Here is a 19,974-nt window from a genome sequence, read left to right as displayed (position 1 = left end):
GGAGCCACTGAATTTTATTTAAAAAAATGGGTCAAAAAAGAATCAGTACACTTTTTTGTTTCTACATATTTAATTTAAAATTGGTAAATGTGTGTGATGAAGGTCATAAGATAACTTCGCAACCAGATAATAAAACGCCGGATTTTTCTGTTTGAAGTTATCTTTATTTTTCAATATAATCTCTACAATACACTTTATTCCAAAGATGTGTTTTTTAACTAATTTTAGAATCCTTGTCTTCGAAATTCTCAAGTAGTGTCAAGTGACCCTTAATCTCAGTATCTGAATAAAATCTATTGACATCAATTGATTTTTTTGGCTTTGGGAATAGACAGAAATTAGGTAGAGTGAAATCAGGCCAATTAGGTGGATGTGTCAGCAAATCGTACTTATTTTAGGGATTTTTGCGATGAAAAGAACGCTTGTGTTTCTGATGCAAAATGATTCATATTTGTTAAAACTAGCCTGCACGAATTTTTCAAATAATCTTAATAACCTTTCAGAACATTTTATTTGCTCCAAAAATAGTGACCGCGCTGACAAATGCTGTAGATTAATTTTTTTAGCGGACTGTGTCTGGCAAACATTTTTTATTTAATGTTCTCGGTACTATTTTTTACTTCGCAAAATATTGAATTTTTTTCTCTCATTATCTAAATTTGGACCGGTTCATCTAATGTCACTCCCGTCTCGGTAATAAAAGAGATTGTCCAAATTGCAATTTGTTCCGAAAACAGCGTCCGGATTAATCAGTGTTTGATTATTTCAATAATCGCGTGTAACAAGCATACCATCGAACATATTTGCCAATGCTAATGACTGTCCGATTTCAGTTTAATTATGCACAATAATCGGATGCGATTGTGGACTTTTCACGTTTTCATTAGGCGGAAAATCAAAATTTTCCCCAAAAGATTTTCCACACTTCTGATGCTTAATTACTTAATTAGCCGATACCAATGTTGGCGACTGCTTTTTAAGACGCACGCTTTGTAGCTGACTTCGCGCCAAACTTGTACACGCAAAAGAAACTTTAACTTGCATAAAACCATTTGTGGGAAACTAATTTAATTAGATTTTGTTTGTGAAAATTAGCATTATACAGATTGCGGCGAGAATGCTCCCAAGGCAGGAAGTTTCCGGTCTTAGATATTAAAAATTGTCGACGAATTTTGTACTTGTTTTTCAAAGTTTGGCGATGTTCGAGTCACAACAACTCCGAAACTAGAAGTTTTCACTGGAATTATGCACACGTAGCTAAACTAGGCAACTGACGGATATCTTTAATTGTCACACATAAATATTTGCTCATTTAAAATTCGGAAAACATGCAAATTAAAAGCGACCACCGTGACGGTGGGTTGCGTGCGTAGGCCTCATTGTTTAGTTAATTATTTAATAGTTCAATTAGTGATTTGTATTTGAGGTTTGTTTTCCCATCTATTCAATTAGCCTCTGACAGACTTTTAATTAGATCTCTTTTGATTACTTGTGTTGTGTTGCATCACTCATTGTAACACACCTTTTGCAGGATGAAGCTCCTCATCCAACACCGTTTAATTATGCATTAGATGCAACGCAGCCCTTTCATTCTGAATTACGATACTCAAAAGGCGAAACCACATTCAAATATGTGCGCCTGAATTATTAATAATTAGAAGACAATTTTGCGCTTTAATTCAGCAAAGTTGGGAACGGTATCGTCGGTAACGCAAAGAAGCCGGGACAGAAGTTGGGTGAAAATTGTTAAGCTGAAAGTGAATGCGTTATAATTCGATACCGAATTAAGACAATGAAAAGTTAATGAAGCCTCTACTGTTTTTTAATTCGTTTAACGGAAGGGAAAGCCGTTAATGAATACCCGCGGTAAGGCAGGCTCCAAGGGGTTTTCTACACCTCCAAATCGTACCCGCTTAAAGTTTGCTCAAATTTCAGAGTGTGTAAGTAACTCTTGCCACACTCATAAAGGTTTCATATTTTCTAAACAGCTACGCTTTCAAACAATTTTCTCCTCTGCAAACTTTTTAGAAAAAAATAAAAAATTTGGAAATGACAAAAAATGCTGTGAATCTTTTGAAAATTATTTAAAATGTGCTTAATTTTGTTTTGTGAAATCGAATTAGAAGGTTTTCATTTATAGATAACACTTTTTTGTATTAGATTAGGTTGGTAGTCGCTGAAATAATTAATGGTAAAACAATAATCTTGTTTAAATTCCACCGAACTTTTTTTGGTAATGCAATTTCGATGTGTCAATAATATCCATAAAGAATGCGTCATTGATTGTTTTATTCGCAATTACAATGTCAGGTCTATTTGATAAAATTCATTTATCACCGAAAATAATCCCAATATAATTTGTAATTCTCATTTTCGTAAAAACTCCTTCGTTCACACTGGTAATATCGTTCGAAATTTTAGATTAGTTTGTAATTTATTGCCAAATGAGAGTGTATCATTCTATATTACGTTTCTGAGTTCGATGCCGGTAAGTCGTAAAACCTGGTTGTCATAAATCAATAATAATCACCTCTTAACACACGCACATGCAATTTTTTTTTGTCGGGAAGATACTTGCGCTCGGCTCACGTTAACAAATCGGGCATCCTCGTTCTGAAAGCTGTGTGCGGGCGTAAGAGTGAGAAAACATGATGTTTGGAAGATGGTACTTTAGAGCAGGAAATCCAAAAAGTTGAATTGTAACATTTTAATACCATTAGACTGGCCTAGGCTGCTTATAATAATTAATTATTCATAAAATGTTTTGGACGCACTGGAATCTGTCAGCGCTTCAGTCGTTTTATGGCTTAGAGGCATAGGGCTTTTACCATTGAAGATAAAGCATTAATTTATTAATAATTAATTAATTTTTAATAGATTTTTCGAGAGGTAGGCAACCAATAAAACGACTGTTCATAACAAGCATAATAATTCTAAGACGAAATTTTCCATAAAACAGGAGATGAGGTAGCACTCTTGATTTGTTTTCTTTTTGATCACTCGGTATATGTATATTAAATTAGGAAAATTCAAAAACATGTACAAAATTCTTAAATTTGTTTAAAAATGCTTAAAACAAGTAAAAAATGCAATTTCCGAACATGGTTTTTAATTTCTGGCCGGAGCAAAATTGGCCATTCTAATTAAAGCAAGCAGATTTGACGTCTGGCGAGTCTTTACGGATTAAAGTCACGTCCGCCCCAGTTCGGCTTCCGCCGATCGGGCCCTTGGCTGGGCCGTGTCAACGCGAGATGATCCCCCATTAGGGTAAGATTTTTGCGGCGTTCCTCAGCAGCAGAAGGTAATTTAGGGTGCAGTGAGGGAGGGCGGGAATAAATAGGCGCTCAGTCGGGAGCGGAAATGAAGTAATCTCGAAACAATTGCGTTTCGCCTACGCAAGGGGTCACTAAATATGATGTAGACGAGTGTCTGTGTTTGTACGACACGGGGCCGGGTCCGCGATAAAATCTTTGTGGGGGTTGATTTTTACGACGTCAGGTCTTCGTCGAATTTGTTTAGTTGATAATTTTCAGTTCGTTTGGAGGCGACCCTCGAGCCGGGGGCCGGCATTGTGTAGCGCTACGTGCTTTTGACGTCACGTGACAAAGTGGCTCCGCACCAGCTACAAGTGACGCTTCCTGGAGGAAGTGAGGAAGAAAAATCTGGCTCGTGAGGGAAATAATGTGCGCTGATTTATTCGCTCCGCTCTTTGTCCCCTGTCATTAGCTAATGCCTCGATCTAGATATACGGCGGCAAGCGATTATTACTAATACACATGTCTATGTTGGCCGTCGGGGTTATAATACGTTCAGCTTTTAGCTATATAAATTATACACTAATCAATACCGAGACGGAGATAAATACGGGGAGCGAATGCATGACAGTGAAAGATGACTAGAAATGAGCAAAACGATGTAAGTGGATGCGAAGAGAAACTACCCACACTCAAGGCGTTCCTGGCCCCCATAAATCCCCCGCATTCCGCAAATTTTTCTCAGCCGCCGATCAATTACGCCCGATCGTTTTTAATTAAACTCACCCCATCCACGGTGCCGTCCTCTGAATCTGCAACAAAAAAAGACCGGCTTAAATCAAAACAGTCCCGGACCGGTGCGAAAGCCGCATCAGGCATGCACGAGACCCATCCACTGTTAAATCGAACGTGCCGTCGTCTAATAAATTATTACCAAACATTTGCGCAAAACGTACATTTAAATGCAAACACAACTTGAAAAAAAGCTGTCTTTGCTTCTTTACGACCAGCCGCTCCGCCTCGCCGCCGATAAAATAGTCATGCAGGGGCTCCAATCGGTGGAACAGGTAAAGAGCCCTGCTTTTTTATTTCGAATTATTTTTAAATAATGTTCTGAAAATGGCCACCACACACATAAAACACCCACGCAGATTGTCACGTGAACTAAAGGTAATTTGTACACAAAAGAATCAATCAAAGATTCACTTTATAATAAATAATAAATGATCTAGCTTTTATTTATTTGGCTCAAATTATTGCGGAAAGGTCTGTCCAACACCACCGAAAATCAAGGCCTGATGACGTGAAGTATGAGTCATCACGAGTAGTCATGATGTCGTTTAGCGCATATAGGCAAGGCAGACTGAGCGGGTTAGTTCAAATCATCGAACAAACGCCAAACTTGAAAAATAGTTTATTACTTCATATATTGATTAAACATAATAACAATTAAGGTGTTGACCGAAAAAGGGCCCATAAGCAAAATTATGGTCAAGAATAAAAGAACGCATCACTTGTATTTTAGGCTAGTGTTAAGAACGGTGTTTGCAACAAATTTTTATTGAGATAGTCCATACATTAAGTAGGTTTGACTCTTTTACATTGAGGCATATTTTTTCTTACAATAACATCATTTTTGTTTCGAACATAATTATTTAAAAGAGTATTTACACTACAACTTACTATATGCTTAAATATTAGAGTTTTATTATGTTTAGAACATTGATGTCCAAGAAAAATATCCTGATTTTCCAAAATGGGTAAACCCAGCTTTGCTATTACGTTCTTATGCTGGTTTAAAGCCAAAAAATCTTTTTCATATTCCCCCGATATTAATTTTGTTACAATAATATAAATTATTGAAAAGCAGCGTACTACATCGTAACTGGGATATTGTAAACCCCCTCTATTTTTGGCAGTAATGAAAGACGTTGGTATTTCATTACTTTCCTCAAAAACAAGATCATCTTTCTTAGAAACGAAAAACGTTTCACAGTACTGACATTTTATTTTTTTATTGCATGCAAATGAACAATAACCAGCTATGAACGTTATTATTGGCCACATATGTATGGATTCAATATCATCATCATTGGAAAGATTTCGCTTGCTCATAATTTATATGTGTTTCCAAGCTTGCAGCAATAGCATTGCTGAGATTTTCAGAATCTAAACGAGCCCTTTTCGTACTGGGAGCCTCTCTTCGAGGCGGGTCGTTCTGCACAGCCGATGATGATGGGCTATTGAGGACGTGAACAGGCACAGCACCTAAAGATTTTTTTATTTAAACTAAATACTTATATAACACTAAAAAAATACCAGGTGCAGGTCGAGGATATTTAAGGGGAGCCTTCAAAATCGTTCCTGTTTTTTCGTCATGCATGGTTGTGAACCGAAGAATGTCCTGCTCATGAAAATGCAGTTCACACACCTGTAAGTGTGTATTTAACTCACGATATGTTACACAAAAAAATTTGTTCTTACCTTTGAAGATGCAGTTGGGACAAAACTTTTACCATTTTCTCCTTGCCTTTTAATCGCTTGCACCCATCGGGCCTTCAGGTCTTTGTCTTTTGGAAAATTAAAGAGGCTAACTTTAGGGCCGCCAGGGTAATTTCCCCTACAGTTGGGCGCACAACACCGAAACGGCATGATATATGAAGATATAAATCACATATAAGTGAAGATGAACTTTATTAAATCACCGCTTGGGTTTAAAATCACCACGAGATCACCGTTTTGCTCATTTGCTTTGCCAGCTTGGCTTGGCTTGGCCAGCTTTACTCAATGTTCTGCGCACGCTGTTATGACTACTTGTGCTGACGTCACAGACTGCCTTCTTTTTCGCCATCTGGCCTTATTTCTCGGTGGTGTTGGTCTGTCATTTAGATGTCGGTAAAGTAGGTTCCGATCGAAGCGCAAGGAAGGGAAATTTGTCAAAAAGACGCTACAAATTTTTGTAAAACTAGGTAAGAAAATCCTTAGTATTTAATACGTTAAAATACATATCGTTAAATGCATGTTGTATAGGTTGTAACCTGTTCTTATTAGGTTATGGTTGTTGCAATTTTCCCAAACCACCGCTAAATTATTGTAACTGACTGATCATAATTATGATCGCAGAAATCATCTGATTTTATTTCGCTATGGAGTATTTGATCTGCAAAATCTGACTTTTTGCGTGTAAATTTCAAGGTGAAATGTGTTTTGAAATCATAAGATCAAAATCCCATAATCTCAAATTCTCATCATACACGTTTACATATTTTTGTACTTTTATTTTCCAACAAGAAAATATCTTTTAGATACATAATAGCGATAATCGAGAAAAAACATCCTAAACTTGACCAATCAGAGTTGAGCACCATCAAGGTAGGATGACCGCAATTTTGCGTTGCCTTAGAACTTTTTTTGTAATTTGCCTCCATTTTGATTCTCTAATAGACATATTAACGAACGCGACGTCATCATCTGGGATGTCCTTATAGCTATTATTTCACGGAACATTTTACGAAAATTTTTAGGTTGGCAAAGCTTGATCCGTCATGCGTGTCAGTTTAAATTATAAAATGTGCCAAGAATTATTTATCAGGATTTATCAGGCAACAAATTCGCGACCGTATTTTTGGCAATTTCACGTATTTTAGCGATTATCTTCCATATTCGTGTTTTGTGACAGAATTAGAATAAAACAAAAGGCGACTTTGAAGATTTGATCAAATTTTCACTTTTAAAATTAAGACATTACCAACCGCCACAAAAATCCCTAAATCGAGGAAAATAAACATTTTCGTTTAAAAACGGCTTAAAAAGGGCAAATTACAAAAAATAGTATAAAAAACCCGTTTCATAAGACCTTGAAGCACTTATTCTTTAAAATAACTCGTGGCTACGCCACTCGTTTTTTAATCTTGACTTCGTGCTTCAAGACTGGTCTTATGAAACTTGTCTTTTAATATACTATTCTTTCACTTTTCGAGATATGTATATGCGAAAAAAGTCCAGGTTTTCAGGGGGCGACTTCAACCCTTAAATATGCATCTGAAACTACAAATTTAGCACAATCGAGCTAGGTGGGGTGCAGTATTGTTAGATATTTCGTGACACAACCTTAAATTTGGCAAGATATATATTTTTGTAAATTTCGGTGAGCTTGTGTTGTTTGGGACGAAAAGCACCGGCCTGTGAAGGCAGAGGTTTATTTGGTCCTTTCTCCCGAAAAGTGTTGGTTCACTGGGAGCGCAGTAAAGAGGGAACCTATCCCTCTCCTTCCGAAGCAGGTGAACATCGTGGAAGATTTTCTTCCCGCGGCCATAATCACAGCATCCCCGTTCTCGTCGGGCCTATAATTAGAGCAGCTGCAATCACCGGACCGGTGCAATTCCCCTTTCCTTCTCATTACTGGCCGTGTCGGGCCTCATTAACAAACGCCTCTTCCCTGAGCACCGGCATGTGATCCGCCACAATTGCCGACGCTTTTTTCCGCCGCCGCCACCACACACAGGCAAGAAAATAATTACGTTCCGGGGTGGTAACGGGGCCCCGTATGTCGGGGTTTTTGACGCCGCCGATGCCATAATTAATATTTCGGAAATTGTTTGATTATGCGCCGGGTTTTGCTCCAGTCGAAAACTGAGCTGCCTCCGCACGCTATTCATTATCTAGCCTCAACCTAATTAAGGTACTGTGTCTCGACTACGCGCCAAGTTTGTTACTCAAGAACCGAACCGTGCCTGTTTATAGAAAATCCTTTGAAGTTATGAATACAGTTTCGAATTTCATCGAAAAACGAGCCATGCTTCCAATTATTTTAATAACCGCCTTCCAGCAGGAGTTGGGACGCCGAAATCGTGATGTGCGGTTAAAAATTCGGTTATGAGTTGCCAACTTCACCCAAGTTTACTTAATCCTCCTTCAGAGTTCCCCTCATGTGCCCAAATACACTCCCAAAATATCCACCCCAATTATTATTTCATCTATTTTTATCAATTTGCAAAAATACATAACTCAATTAAATGTTCTGTAATCATTTAATCAGATAGCAAATACCAGACAGCACTAAATATAATTAGGAACTCTCCCAGGGAGCATTCTTGTACCGCTACTGTGTGTGTCTACGTTTGTAGGAATTATTGCATTTTCTTTGACAAATAAATTTGTAGTACCTGCTCAGACCAATTAACCAATTGCTGGTAACACCGAGAGTTAGCAAATTCCCAAAGCTTGGCTTTTACAGAGCCCGTGGATTATACTGTAAACAAGTGATCTTTGTGAGATGAAGACAAGCGTATTATCTAATTATCTTAATTATCCAATGAAAGTAAGCTTCAACGCTTTCCATTCAGTGTATTAAATGCTTGCTGAAACCCAAACAGATGAAGCCGCGCATGTTGATATCCGAACGTCGAGTATTAAAGATGAAATCAGAAAGTGCAGTGTAGGGTATCGTTATAGATTTGAAGTTTGCCCAAAGAGACTGACTTATCAGATGGAAACACGAAGAGAAGTGATGAAGAGATATTCGACGGACCTTTTAAACTAGTACCAAGATAACTCTGGGGTCTGACTGTTGTGATTCAGAAGTAAACAGTCAAAGAAGTTGGAGTTTGCTTTGACGAATTCTAAAATTACTAAATGATTAATTTAGTAAGGGTGAGGTGAAACAATCTTGATCGACAGTGTCCTTTTTTTGCCTGCTTTTAAAACTTGCGTCTTTCGGTATTAATTTTTGTCCAGAATGGAGTCAATTATGCATATTAGAGTAAAAGTTCGCTTGCCAAATCTCTTTCAAAATAAAAGCAGAGAATTTTGCGGAGCTGCAAGATGCGGTTTCTGTTCTGGCGCAATGCGAGGTAAACTGCAAGTAGGTCTCGTCGAGTATCATTGAATGGGATGTAAAAGCACATCACCGAAAGCACATTGTTCTTATTGTTGTACATTCAAAATTAAAAATACATTCGCGTTTGCGTTTCGTAAATTTAATTGGGTCCACGACTGACGTTGAAGTGACGTCGCCGTGTATAAACGTGTTCGATACTTCGGAAGCTTCGGAAAATAGTTGTCGATAGGAAAATAATGTAAGAGAAAGTGGAAGGCGAGTTTCTGTGTAAAATTTAAAATTCCGCCGCCCGAAGGTATGAATAGATGCGTCGAGGTTTCCTTTTATTGTTCCCGACTCCGGGATGAAATATCGGAAAAGACCACGGATCTTTTAATTTCTCTATCGGAAATGTTCCGGTGGCTGTTTGCACTGCGCAGGTAATGAGTTATGGCACGGATTTAAAAATTTACCGCAAAGCTTTAAAAATTTACGAGTGGCGGCGTCTTTTTACGATTCCATTATTTCCGACGATAAAGTCCGTACATTTGCATATTATTTAGCTGTCGCCTTCTAAGTATTTTGTTTATTTAAAGACGGCGTCCCCGTTCCGGTTTTTCGTTGCGAACGCGAAAGAATGAGTTAGAGTGTGTCAGTTGGCAGTAATTTTCAATAAAGTTGAGTCGAGTTTGGTGGGACATTAATAGAGTTGGGGGTTGTACGGAGAGCTCGGGGCAAGTTTGCGGTAGGTTGGCTACAAGTTTCCCGGGGCGGCTTTTGTCTCGCACCACCACAATGCCTTCTAATACTGTAGAGTTCACATCAATTACCGCCTCCAATGGCCACTGCTACAACTAATCCCGCTACTTTATGGCCTATGAATGGGAATCGGAGAAATAACAACCGTTTTATGAATTCCGCATCCGACGAGGACCGGCTAAATCTGATCGTGACAACAATGGCCCAAGGCGCCCCATCTTGGTAATCGCGCGATCATGCAAATCGGCCTGCTTCGAAATTTAAACGTTTGTTTTCAATGAACCCGTCCGATCCTGTCGAATTCGGCCGCCCCCGCGGGGTCCCCGTCCGGACCGTAAACGTAATTGGGGGCGCACCGTGTAATTCGCAAGTACGTAATAAAGGGGCGGTTCTGCGTGTTCCGTGAATTCGTGTAATGGCGGCTTTTATTGTTACGGTGTGCTGCGAAACGGTGTTTGTTTTGGGATTTTTGTCTGGGATTTCGGCCGGAAGTGAATTATTCCGGAGATCCGGACGGCACTTCAATTAAGCAATCCGGCGACGTTACAGGAGTTGACAGGATGCTGATCCAATTTTTGCCAGAGCACTGCGGACAAATTAAATAATCCGGCGACGTAGCCGGAGAGGAATCTATTTCATTGCACATGCCGCTCTGTCAACATCCAATTATTTCGATCCGGAAACGTGTGATAGAATCGCCACATTGTAAAAATTCCGCCGATGTTAATTTCGATAGCGGTCTCTGTTGAAAAACTCATAATCAGAGAGCGACGGTATGCGTTCGCGTTGTACTTTTTGAACCGTGATTTGTGCCGTGACGGTAATTGTTGGAAATGGCCACCAATCTGGAAAAAGCGCGGCTTTTGACACCGCTTTTTCCCGCAAGCACACTACACCGGACTTGTTTATTTGGAATTTGTTGTGCAACCGACACTGTATTAAGAAAACACGAAAGAAATAAAAACGTTGCGTGCATACGTTTTTTTGCAAGAAATACATACTACACTTATTATGTAAAGAATAGCAACTCAAATGGTTATTAAAATGCAATATGCGATAAACGGTGCCGTAGAAATATTCTAGTCTGGAGCACATGCCAGAAGTGCCAATTTCAAGGCATCGTTAAAAGTAAAGAAATTTTAAAATTCTATTACCGAAATAACTTGAATGGAAACTATAATTGTGTAAGAATGGAGAATCTATAGTCTATTTTTTCCTGGTAGGCGCGTGCGTGCGCATCTCCGAAAGGTAGAATCACATAGCTAAGATTTTTAGCAGGATGCAGGAATTCTTAGTATTTTTGGTTGCATATTATCTAAGGGGATCAGTATTTGTGGTTGCGCATTAAAACTCATGTTTATGATTTAATTTTTGTAAAATGTAAACAAAAAAGTTTATGAATAAACTCGTGGAAAAAGTGATAACAAATATTATATGTACAACATTTTTTATTTTTATTTTATACATACACGAGTTAAATTGGGTACAAAACAACTCGATACTTTTGAATTCAATCGTTAATTTAAACAAAAATAAAATAAAATAATCATCACCGCACTTCTCACCTAAAAAAATGACAGTGACATCGACAAAAATTGACAGTTCACATGAAAGCGGCAAAAATTTCATAACATGAACATGCTTCGACTACAATCATTTATAATAACCATGTATCTTGCCAGAGAAAAGGAAAAGGCTTAATTTTATACATATAGGCAGTGATTCTAGATTCCAGAAAAATGAGTGCACTGTTTTTCGAATGAGATATTTTTGATGTTCATCCAATTGAATCATACATTTCCTATCAGGTTTCTTCAGTGCCTGTAATTGAGCACACTTCTTTTCTTCCGCCAAGTATCGTTGAATGGTTCTAAATCCACAACCTTCAACACAAAATAATTAAGCTGTGATACAACAAAAAAAAAAAAAAAAACTCAGAACCAGTATAATCTGCAGTTTTTTCCATTTGAGCCGTCTTGGTTAACTCGGCAAAATCCTTGGAGATCCCACGAAATACTTTAACGATCATTTCTTTCTCGGCTTGTGAGAAATTTGCTATAAATATGCATTAATAAAAAACTGTTACTTGCTGTTAGCATAAATCCAACTTACGCCGTTTATTTGGTGATCGAAATTAAGACATCTTGTTGACATATAAAAACTTCTTAACCTCTAAGAACTAAGAACTGTTTTTTTTTAATAAATAAACGGACACAACACAAAACAAACACAAAACAGACACAAAACACGAAAGGAAAACTAAGACACGATGAAACAAAAATTGCAGCTTGGACCTGATTGACAGTACAGAACAGTGTAATATTGCACATTTCTCTAGTGTAAGTAGAAAAATAAAGTAACCAATAGGAAAGTCGCATTTCGTTGCAGGATTTTGTAAATGCGCACGCACGCGCCTACCAGGAAAAAATAAACTTTAGTATGTGCCATAGAAGGATTACTTAAACTTTTCGTAAAAATGTTTGTTTTAAATGACAGTATGTGGTCCAGAACTTATTTGGTTTTTATGCTCCTTGCAGCTGTAATTTGAAGGATTTTATTTTTCTGAGGGGGACTAGAGTGAAGCAATATTTAAAACAGAAATATTTACTTAGGGTCTGGTGCTTAACTGTAATTTTATTGGTGGTTTTGCGTGAGTAATGAATACGCGTCTCGTGTATAAAATGTTTATTTTACAAGAATGTGTACAAGACTGAAATGACGGATTCAACCGGGTCATACCGAAGTGTGTTGGATTGATTCTCTCATGGGTTGTGACCTTGGAAATATCGGCACGATATTACTTCTTAAGAGGGTAATATGGTTTCGAGTTGGATATTTTATCTTTTTTCGGATTTTTTTTAAATTATAGAACTTTATACTTTTATACAGTCGGTCATTTGTGTTTTGACATACATAATATGTACTTATATTTTTTTTTCAATAAATGAAACTACAGTGAAACTTGTTATAAGCGGTTAGGTATATGCTCGAAAAAGACAAATGACTTCAATAGTTCTGTTCATGTAAATTTTCTAAAAATATACAGCTGTTCCCAAAAAAGAAGACGAGTCCATAACTTCCTTATTTATCGGAGTATTTTAATTATTTATAAACTAAATTCAATGGTTGTGAATAGGCTACAAAAGGACCGAATAAATTCACGTATAGCCGTAAGCGCTTCAAGGGTAATCTGTCAAAATATTTTTGTTCAAATGGGAACACATACTTTTTTTAGTAATTCTGAGAGAGATTTTTATTCTGAAAACAACAATGTATCAGAAATATACACTTACATTCCAAAAAAAAAAAAAAAATCCAATATCCCATATGTTATTATTTGTCATTTGTTTTTCCCGTTAACTTAATTTGGTTATTAGTTATTAGTATTACATTGTAACGCAATGCATTTTGATAGCTTCTCGCTTAGTGCTCGTCATGATAGAAAGACGACTGGTATACCCACTCACCGCCATTTTGAGAGCCAAATTTAGGGCCCGCTGGAGCCCGAAAAATAGTTCATAAAAATTCGCTAGATGGCAGTGTCTGTTTCGGGGACTGTCACTGTTGAACTTTGTACGTTAAATTTCAAAGTTTCAAATATTAGACAATTTTGATTTTTGCTAAAAATGAAAAAGTGTGTGCTTTGTGGCAATATAAAACTTGTAAATATGGATATTTCCTTATTCAAAACTCATAAATGACAGTCCCTCGTACATACAACGCCATCTAGTAGTAAGTTTTGAAGCGCACACCTGGGGTGCTTTTTTGACACGCTTATTTATTAGAGAAGTATAGGGAAGTGCGCGTACCAGTCTTATGTATATCGTGGTGCTCGTCATTTATTTCAAAAGTTAGTATTTTTTTTTTTTTTTATATGAGGTTATACTTGTACTATGGCGGACAATAAATTTAGGCCGGCCTGTCATTGACTTGACATCAAAATGTGAAGCTGGCATTATGTATGATTTTTGTCATTCTTGTCATCTTGACAGCGATAATCAAAATTAAAATTGGGAAAAGAAGCGTGCACCATAGAGAAGTGCTACTACAAATCAGTTATGCTAGTGCGTCATGATCTGTAAGTTACGAAAAGGGCGAAGGAAACACCAAACAGCTTGAAAACCTTAAGTTTGACAAACTGACACATCAGTCATAATGACAATAAATGGTCGCTTGCACTGACTTTTGTGAAATGTCAGAAATTTGCCGGCCTAAATTTATTGTCCGCCATAGTAATACATTTTTGTTTTCAGAATGAAAATCTCTATCAGAATAATAAAAAAAATACCTCTGTTCCCGTTTGAAATTTTTTTTTTTACAGTTTAGCCATGAAGCCCTTGGGACTATACGTGAATTTAGTATAGATATAATTTGGTGTATAGATAATTAAAATCCTCCGATAAATAAGGGGCTATGTATTCGTCTTGGGGGCGCCTGTATATTCAAATTGTAGCATAAATCACGGATGTAGTACCAAAGCGCCCCGTACTAACCCTTTCAACGCGTTACCGTCGCCAGCGATAATCTAATCGCTGGGCCCCTACCATCATTACCAGCTGCGCGCCGTCGGAGCGTGCCGCACCATCCCCAGCCAGGCTATAAAAGGGATGCACGCATGGACAAATCATCATTATTCATTTGATCATTCGAGTTCCCTCAAGAGTCTCACCACAAACCTTTGTTAACTTTGTTTACCTTTATGTAAAAAAACAATTTACAACACAAACACTGTTAAAAGTGGCTCCACAACGTGGGGCATAATGTTAAAAAATTATATATACAGAGTGTTTTTGAAATACACACACAAGCAAACGGAAGAGCTGTTGGTTCAGCAAATCTTTTTCTAAATATCTGAAATGATGGAGCTGAATGAACCATTTCCACTTCCATTTGCGCGACTGACACATTATTTGATTATTTGAGCATACAAGAATAATTAATTATTGTGACAACCGAAGGCGATTAGTAAGAATATGCGTGATAGTTTTAAAGAATGAAATTGACCTTTTGTTATTGTTGCTAGCAACCAGGACTACATTATTAATCACTTCTAATTCAGTAGCGTACTGGAAATTTTTAACAATTTTTTAGTTCAAAAACGAAAACATTTTCATTATAGAAATTCTTTTTTTTGTGATTTTTACCCACTGTCGTTGATTACTGTATTTTAAAATATAATTTATAATGAAAATTAAGAGAACAGAGGCATTTTGAAAATTAATAGGTGGGTTTTTGTTTTTTTTTTATTTCTTGCAGGCGAAAATAATTCGAAAAAGGAAATTTGAAAATTATATTTGCCGTAAGAAAGCGAAGGGCAGAATTGTTTAGTTGTAAAAATTTGTGAATGTTTTCTGCAAATTAAAGAGACACTGAACGAAACGTTACAAATGTTGAGAATGTCTGTTACATTTTTTGCTTCACGTACAACATGATGTATATTTAATGAATTTTGTTTACAATAAATGTTTTAGTTGTTATTATAATGTTGTATTTCTGGTACGTTTTCGAGTACTATTCCATTAAAAATTTAATTAACCATTACGAATTTTTGCTCGATGGCCACAAGCATTAGTCTCAACAAATCTCTATTAAAGTTTTATATTTTTTTTTATGCAACTACGCGGATTCCATTGCGTCGCTTCACGTTGTAATACTAGGGTAAATTTAATTTAAAACATTTCCTTCTTGGCATTCGTTGGCTTGGCGTTATCTCTTGATTTTGTGTAATTAGGTGTAATTTTTTGTGCCCGGGGCCAGCCGAAAACCGAGCCGTCACAGCTTTTTCAGCCTCCTCCGCTCATATTCATATCTTCTGGGTTCCAATTTCGCGTATATCCGCGCCAAATCGCTCGTTTTTGGCCATCCGAGATCAAAGCGCTCCGGGGGAAATCCAGTCAAGTCCTTAACTTTATTGTGTCTGCAGATAACGTCGAAATCACACCACTTCTTTATTAAAGGAGGAGGATTTATTCGCGTTTTTGTTGCGTTTTCACGTTTGATTTACAGCCGTCGACTAGGAAAAATTCTTCGGCGTTTTTATTGTAATCCCGGTGTCCCTCTCTCTCGCGCCCGTTCCGGAAATAAATAATTTAACTCCGGTACATGGGTGGCCGGCACAGCGCCGCATCGGAACCTAAGTATTCAACCGGAGTAGGCGGCCATATCCGCTCTCACGTACACACATCTGACATTTTAATAAAGATTCCCAACAGGTATATGGGCTAAGTTGTAGGGGGCATCTGTAACATCGGCCGGCCTGTGATACCAGAATCAATCAAAAGATGCATATAAGCCGGCCGATTTACCCGACCAGAATGCTGATAAGCCGCCCCACTGACGCCTCAATGGGGCCCGACAGCCAGTTTTTCCGGGGACCGGAACTTGTCACGGCTTCTGATGTATGCATTAGCCCCCGCCGACGCCATTACCTGTTCATTGTCGGCGCTTAAAAGAACGCGAAATTGACTGGCGAACGTCTAATTTAACCCATCGCTGCGAGGGGCTGACGTCCACCCCACGAACATTGTTATTGGTTATCGATCGAACAGGACGAACACTTTTATCTGATTTCACTTATAATTACGGAAGTGTATTTGTTTGACGGGCCAGTTAATAATTTACAACAGACGTTCTCGATAGGAGCCACCGATTTTGTATCGTTCAACATCACAAAGCACGTTGGCAGGTATTTTCTTTCAAAAAGACTTCATTCCGAATTAATATCCACTCTTTTACACAACATTTACGACGAATTGGACTTAATAAAGCTCTCACTTTGTCTTCACCGCCACTTCAAAAATGATGGACTCAATTATTATGAAAGTATTTGAAAGAAATTGTAGGAAAACTACTTGGAAAGCTTTACGTTCCCTTCACTTAGTAAAAAACAACAAAGCAGCCCTGCCAGCTAAACTTAAAAAGCCACAAGACATGAAGGATTACTTTTTAACCTTATTTCAATTTTACAACAGTTGTCACTTCACTGCTCAGTCTTACGGAAATCAAAAATTTGTTTCACTTTAACAAGTGAGGAACAAAGCTTGAAATCAAATGCAAGAGACCACAACAGTATTAATCCACAATGATTATGTCGTGATCTCCTGTTATAAAGACGCATTTGACACACATTATCAACTATTGTTTGGACAGAGGGTTTTTCCTTAATCCTGGGAAAATAGTTAAAGCCGTAGCCCCACCCAAAAATTGATAATCCTGAATCCATACATATTTTAAGACAACTAAATTTACTTATCCAAAATCTCAAATATCCAACTACGCTACATCTTATCCTACTTTAATTTAATTTAATAATCCTGCTTTAAAAAGGGTTATCCTGCTGTGACCTCCTTAACTAACGTATTGGATTATAAGAGCTAGAGGTCTCTGGACTGTCGTTGTCCTTTTAGCCTTTCCTAAGGCATTTGATACTATTGATCAAGTGTGTTCTGTTACCTGCAAAACTTCAGTATTATGGTTCCACACTTTAACTGCTTTTGTTCCTATCTAAATGGTCGTTATCAGAAACTGAGTATTCAAGAGCACCCGCCAACTTGTAACATCTGGTGTACCTTAAGGGTCCACTTTAGGACCCTTGTTATTTTAAACTTGTACCGCCAACGTCTTTAAAGCCGTCAGATTTAATTCTATTTAAGTTTTGGTAGATGACACAGAAATTATAGGTATATTTGACCACAAATTTATTAATTTTGTTAATAAAAACTTAAATTCAGATTTGAATTATGTTTGCAACCTTTCATTTGAGGGTTTAGAAAGCGGGAAGGTTTTAGTAGTAACTTTTGACGAAAACTTATGTTTAAAAAACAGGTTTCCCCCATTGTTAAAAATTACGCATCACTCGGACTAAAATGCATTTACGTTGTTTTGGCATAATGGGAGGCCATGGAAATTTTGCATTTAATTTGGTAGTAAAGCTGAATTAGGTGATGTTTTCCTGAGTTTGAGGTTATAAATAGTGTCAATGTCTAGTGAACTGTTGTCAGTTTTACTAGTTTGCAATAGAAGAATACTCAGACATCGCGGGAAATTCAGCAAGTTTATGTTCATTTTGATAGGTCCGCATGTCAGGCACTTTAGTGATGGAAATCGAACAGTGTGTCCAACGTTAAAAAAATAAATCATGGCCTCTCATTATGCCAAAACAACGTGAACGGTGTTTACTTTATAATATTTTCCAGGTTTTCAATTTTAATATTAGAAAAATACTTTGTGAAGGTTTAATATTTCCAATTTTCGATTCTTGCAACAGATGTTTATTTTCCTTGTTTGAAACCATATGGAACATTACCGAATTCAATAAATACAAAACTATAAAATTTTTTGTGAAAATTTCATCATGTTTGATCATCGAGTAAAAAAGCAACAACTTGAGTGGTTGGAGGTAAAAAATCTTATAAACCTAGAATGCTCTCACTCACTCGTTCATAAAATCCTCTCCTCTTCAGTTCCGTCTTATTTGCTTCAGAGAGCATTTCAGAGCATATACGAGTATATTTCGTTTGGATATGGTTAAATTTAATATTTGTATACATGATGTAATCTCTATTTATTCATTATTATTTAGTTAGGCGGAGTAGCGTGGGCTAAACCTCACCTATTGTTTTTGCTATTTTCTTTTAAATAAATTATTATTTGAAACACTGTATTTCTTAGCATCCCCAATTTATAATAGAATTCTTCTCGTCTGAAGAAGACGTCACGACTGAAGTTGCAAATTTCCACTCTGCTGAAACACCATAAATAAAATACGCAATGTATTCATCATTTCGGAGCCGCTGAAAGTTTGAAACGATTTTTCCAGTGTAGCGCAATCTCAAGTCTCAGATTTATTTTACGTTCTCTCGTGTTGTAAAGCAAAAGAGATTGTCAGTTTACAGTCTGAAGAAGAAATGATCTGGTCTAAAACGTTGTTAAAAACTAATTTCTTTTTTATTGAAGTTCTCAATTTCCATTAAAAACTTTTTATAAGGCACAGCTGTAAAACACTGACAGCTAGTGAGCTAATTCTTAAAGTTGATTCGTCAATTTCGGGATCTTGTTTGGACAAGATTTGATATCTTATCAAATACCGACTTGAAAAATGTATTCTAGGTTTCCCTCTGGGTCGTACAATAATTTAATTTTACCTGAAGGAATGCATAAGCTCGTATTTCAGGATTTTTGTTGACATTTGTTCGAATCCTTTTTCACTTTACACCCCGGAATAATATCTAAACTTCCGGCATTTATATTGTGAGTCATAAAGCTGCGACAAGATATCTTCGTTCCTCGCATGCGATGCCCTTTTGCGTCTTTTTTCTTTAAATTTAACCCCTAAATTAGACCGGGATCCACACGCCATTTACAATTCTGAAACAACACAGTTTGAAATGTGAATGCGTTATTCTTTAATTATTATTCTCAGGCGTTTCCAAGTATTTCGTTGGGTATAAAATCCGAATGTGTTAAACTTGGAGTCGCTCACACAACTATTTATTTTTATAGTGAAAACAGTTTTATGACAAAAATTCAACTTTAGAGTAAAACTTCCCTGGCTACTTATCTCACGTTTACTGTTGGCAAAACTGTCGATAAAGTTTAGTACGAATCACGCCGTTTTTACCTAGGACTATAAAACGGTTGCACATTTCAGTATTTATGGAGCCGCATAAAAATGTTCAGCCTGTCCATCATCACTGAATAAAACAACTTTCATAGTTATTTCGAAAGCGTATTAAAATTTTAAATGCGACTCTTACGACGGAATATGGAACTAGTGTCCTGCCAAATTAGCATCTTTCGGCTCTTCCTTCTATAAATATGAAAATGCGGCAGTAAAAAGGACCGAGTCTGAAATAAATACCGTGTCACGATGGTGTTTTATATCGGGGACGGAATGAAAATGCGAATTTATTGTAGAAAAAAACTGGAATCTACCATATTTATAGCGCAAACAAAATAAATTTTGATTTGGAACGTCACATCAGTGGGATTTCCACCACAAACGTATTTTTTGGCGAAATTTATTGAATAAACTGAATTCTGAGTTTTATTTCATTATGTTGTTTCAGATATGTAAATTTAATCTGGAAATTCAAAATGTTTATAATGCGGTTAATTTTTCATCGAAACGTATTTGTTCGGCCA

General features: G+C 37.1%; 1 protein-coding gene and 1 long non-coding RNA gene across 4 annotated transcripts in view; both read right to left on the bottom strand.

Annotated features, from left to right (window-relative positions):
* kek3 (kekkon 3) overlaps positions 1-19,974 on the bottom strand; it is a 162,749-nt gene that overhangs the window by 21,078 nt on the left and 121,697 nt on the right. Inside the window, exons 1-2 of one of the 3 annotated variants that reach the window (XM_069051984.1) lie at positions 4,211-4,468; positions 4,041-4,066 (exon numbers count right to left, since the gene is read on the bottom strand). The exons of 1 other annotated variant lie outside the window; for it this stretch is intronic. The gene's annotated coding sequence lies outside the window, so the exon portion shown is untranslated. Of the gene's footprint in view, positions 1-4,040; positions 4,067-4,210; positions 4,469-19,974 lie in introns of those variants that run through there. One more of the 3 variants, XM_069051985.1, reaches the window with a different exon arrangement.
* On the bottom strand, positions 11,297-12,263 carry LOC138133927 (uncharacterized). Its single transcript, XR_011160572.1, has 3 exons — positions 11,944-12,263; positions 11,773-11,886; positions 11,297-11,714 (listed from the first exon to the last, which is right to left on the bottom strand). It is a non-coding gene; the product is annotated as an uncharacterized lncRNA (long non-coding RNA).

The sequence above is a fragment of the Tenebrio molitor genome, chromosome 6 (genome assembly GCF_963966145.1).
Source record: "Tenebrio molitor chromosome 6, icTenMoli1.1, whole genome shotgun sequence".
Taxonomy (NCBI): domain Eukaryota; kingdom Metazoa; phylum Arthropoda; class Insecta; order Coleoptera; family Tenebrionidae; genus Tenebrio; species Tenebrio molitor.
This window is presented reverse-complemented; position numbering and strand designations above follow the sequence as displayed.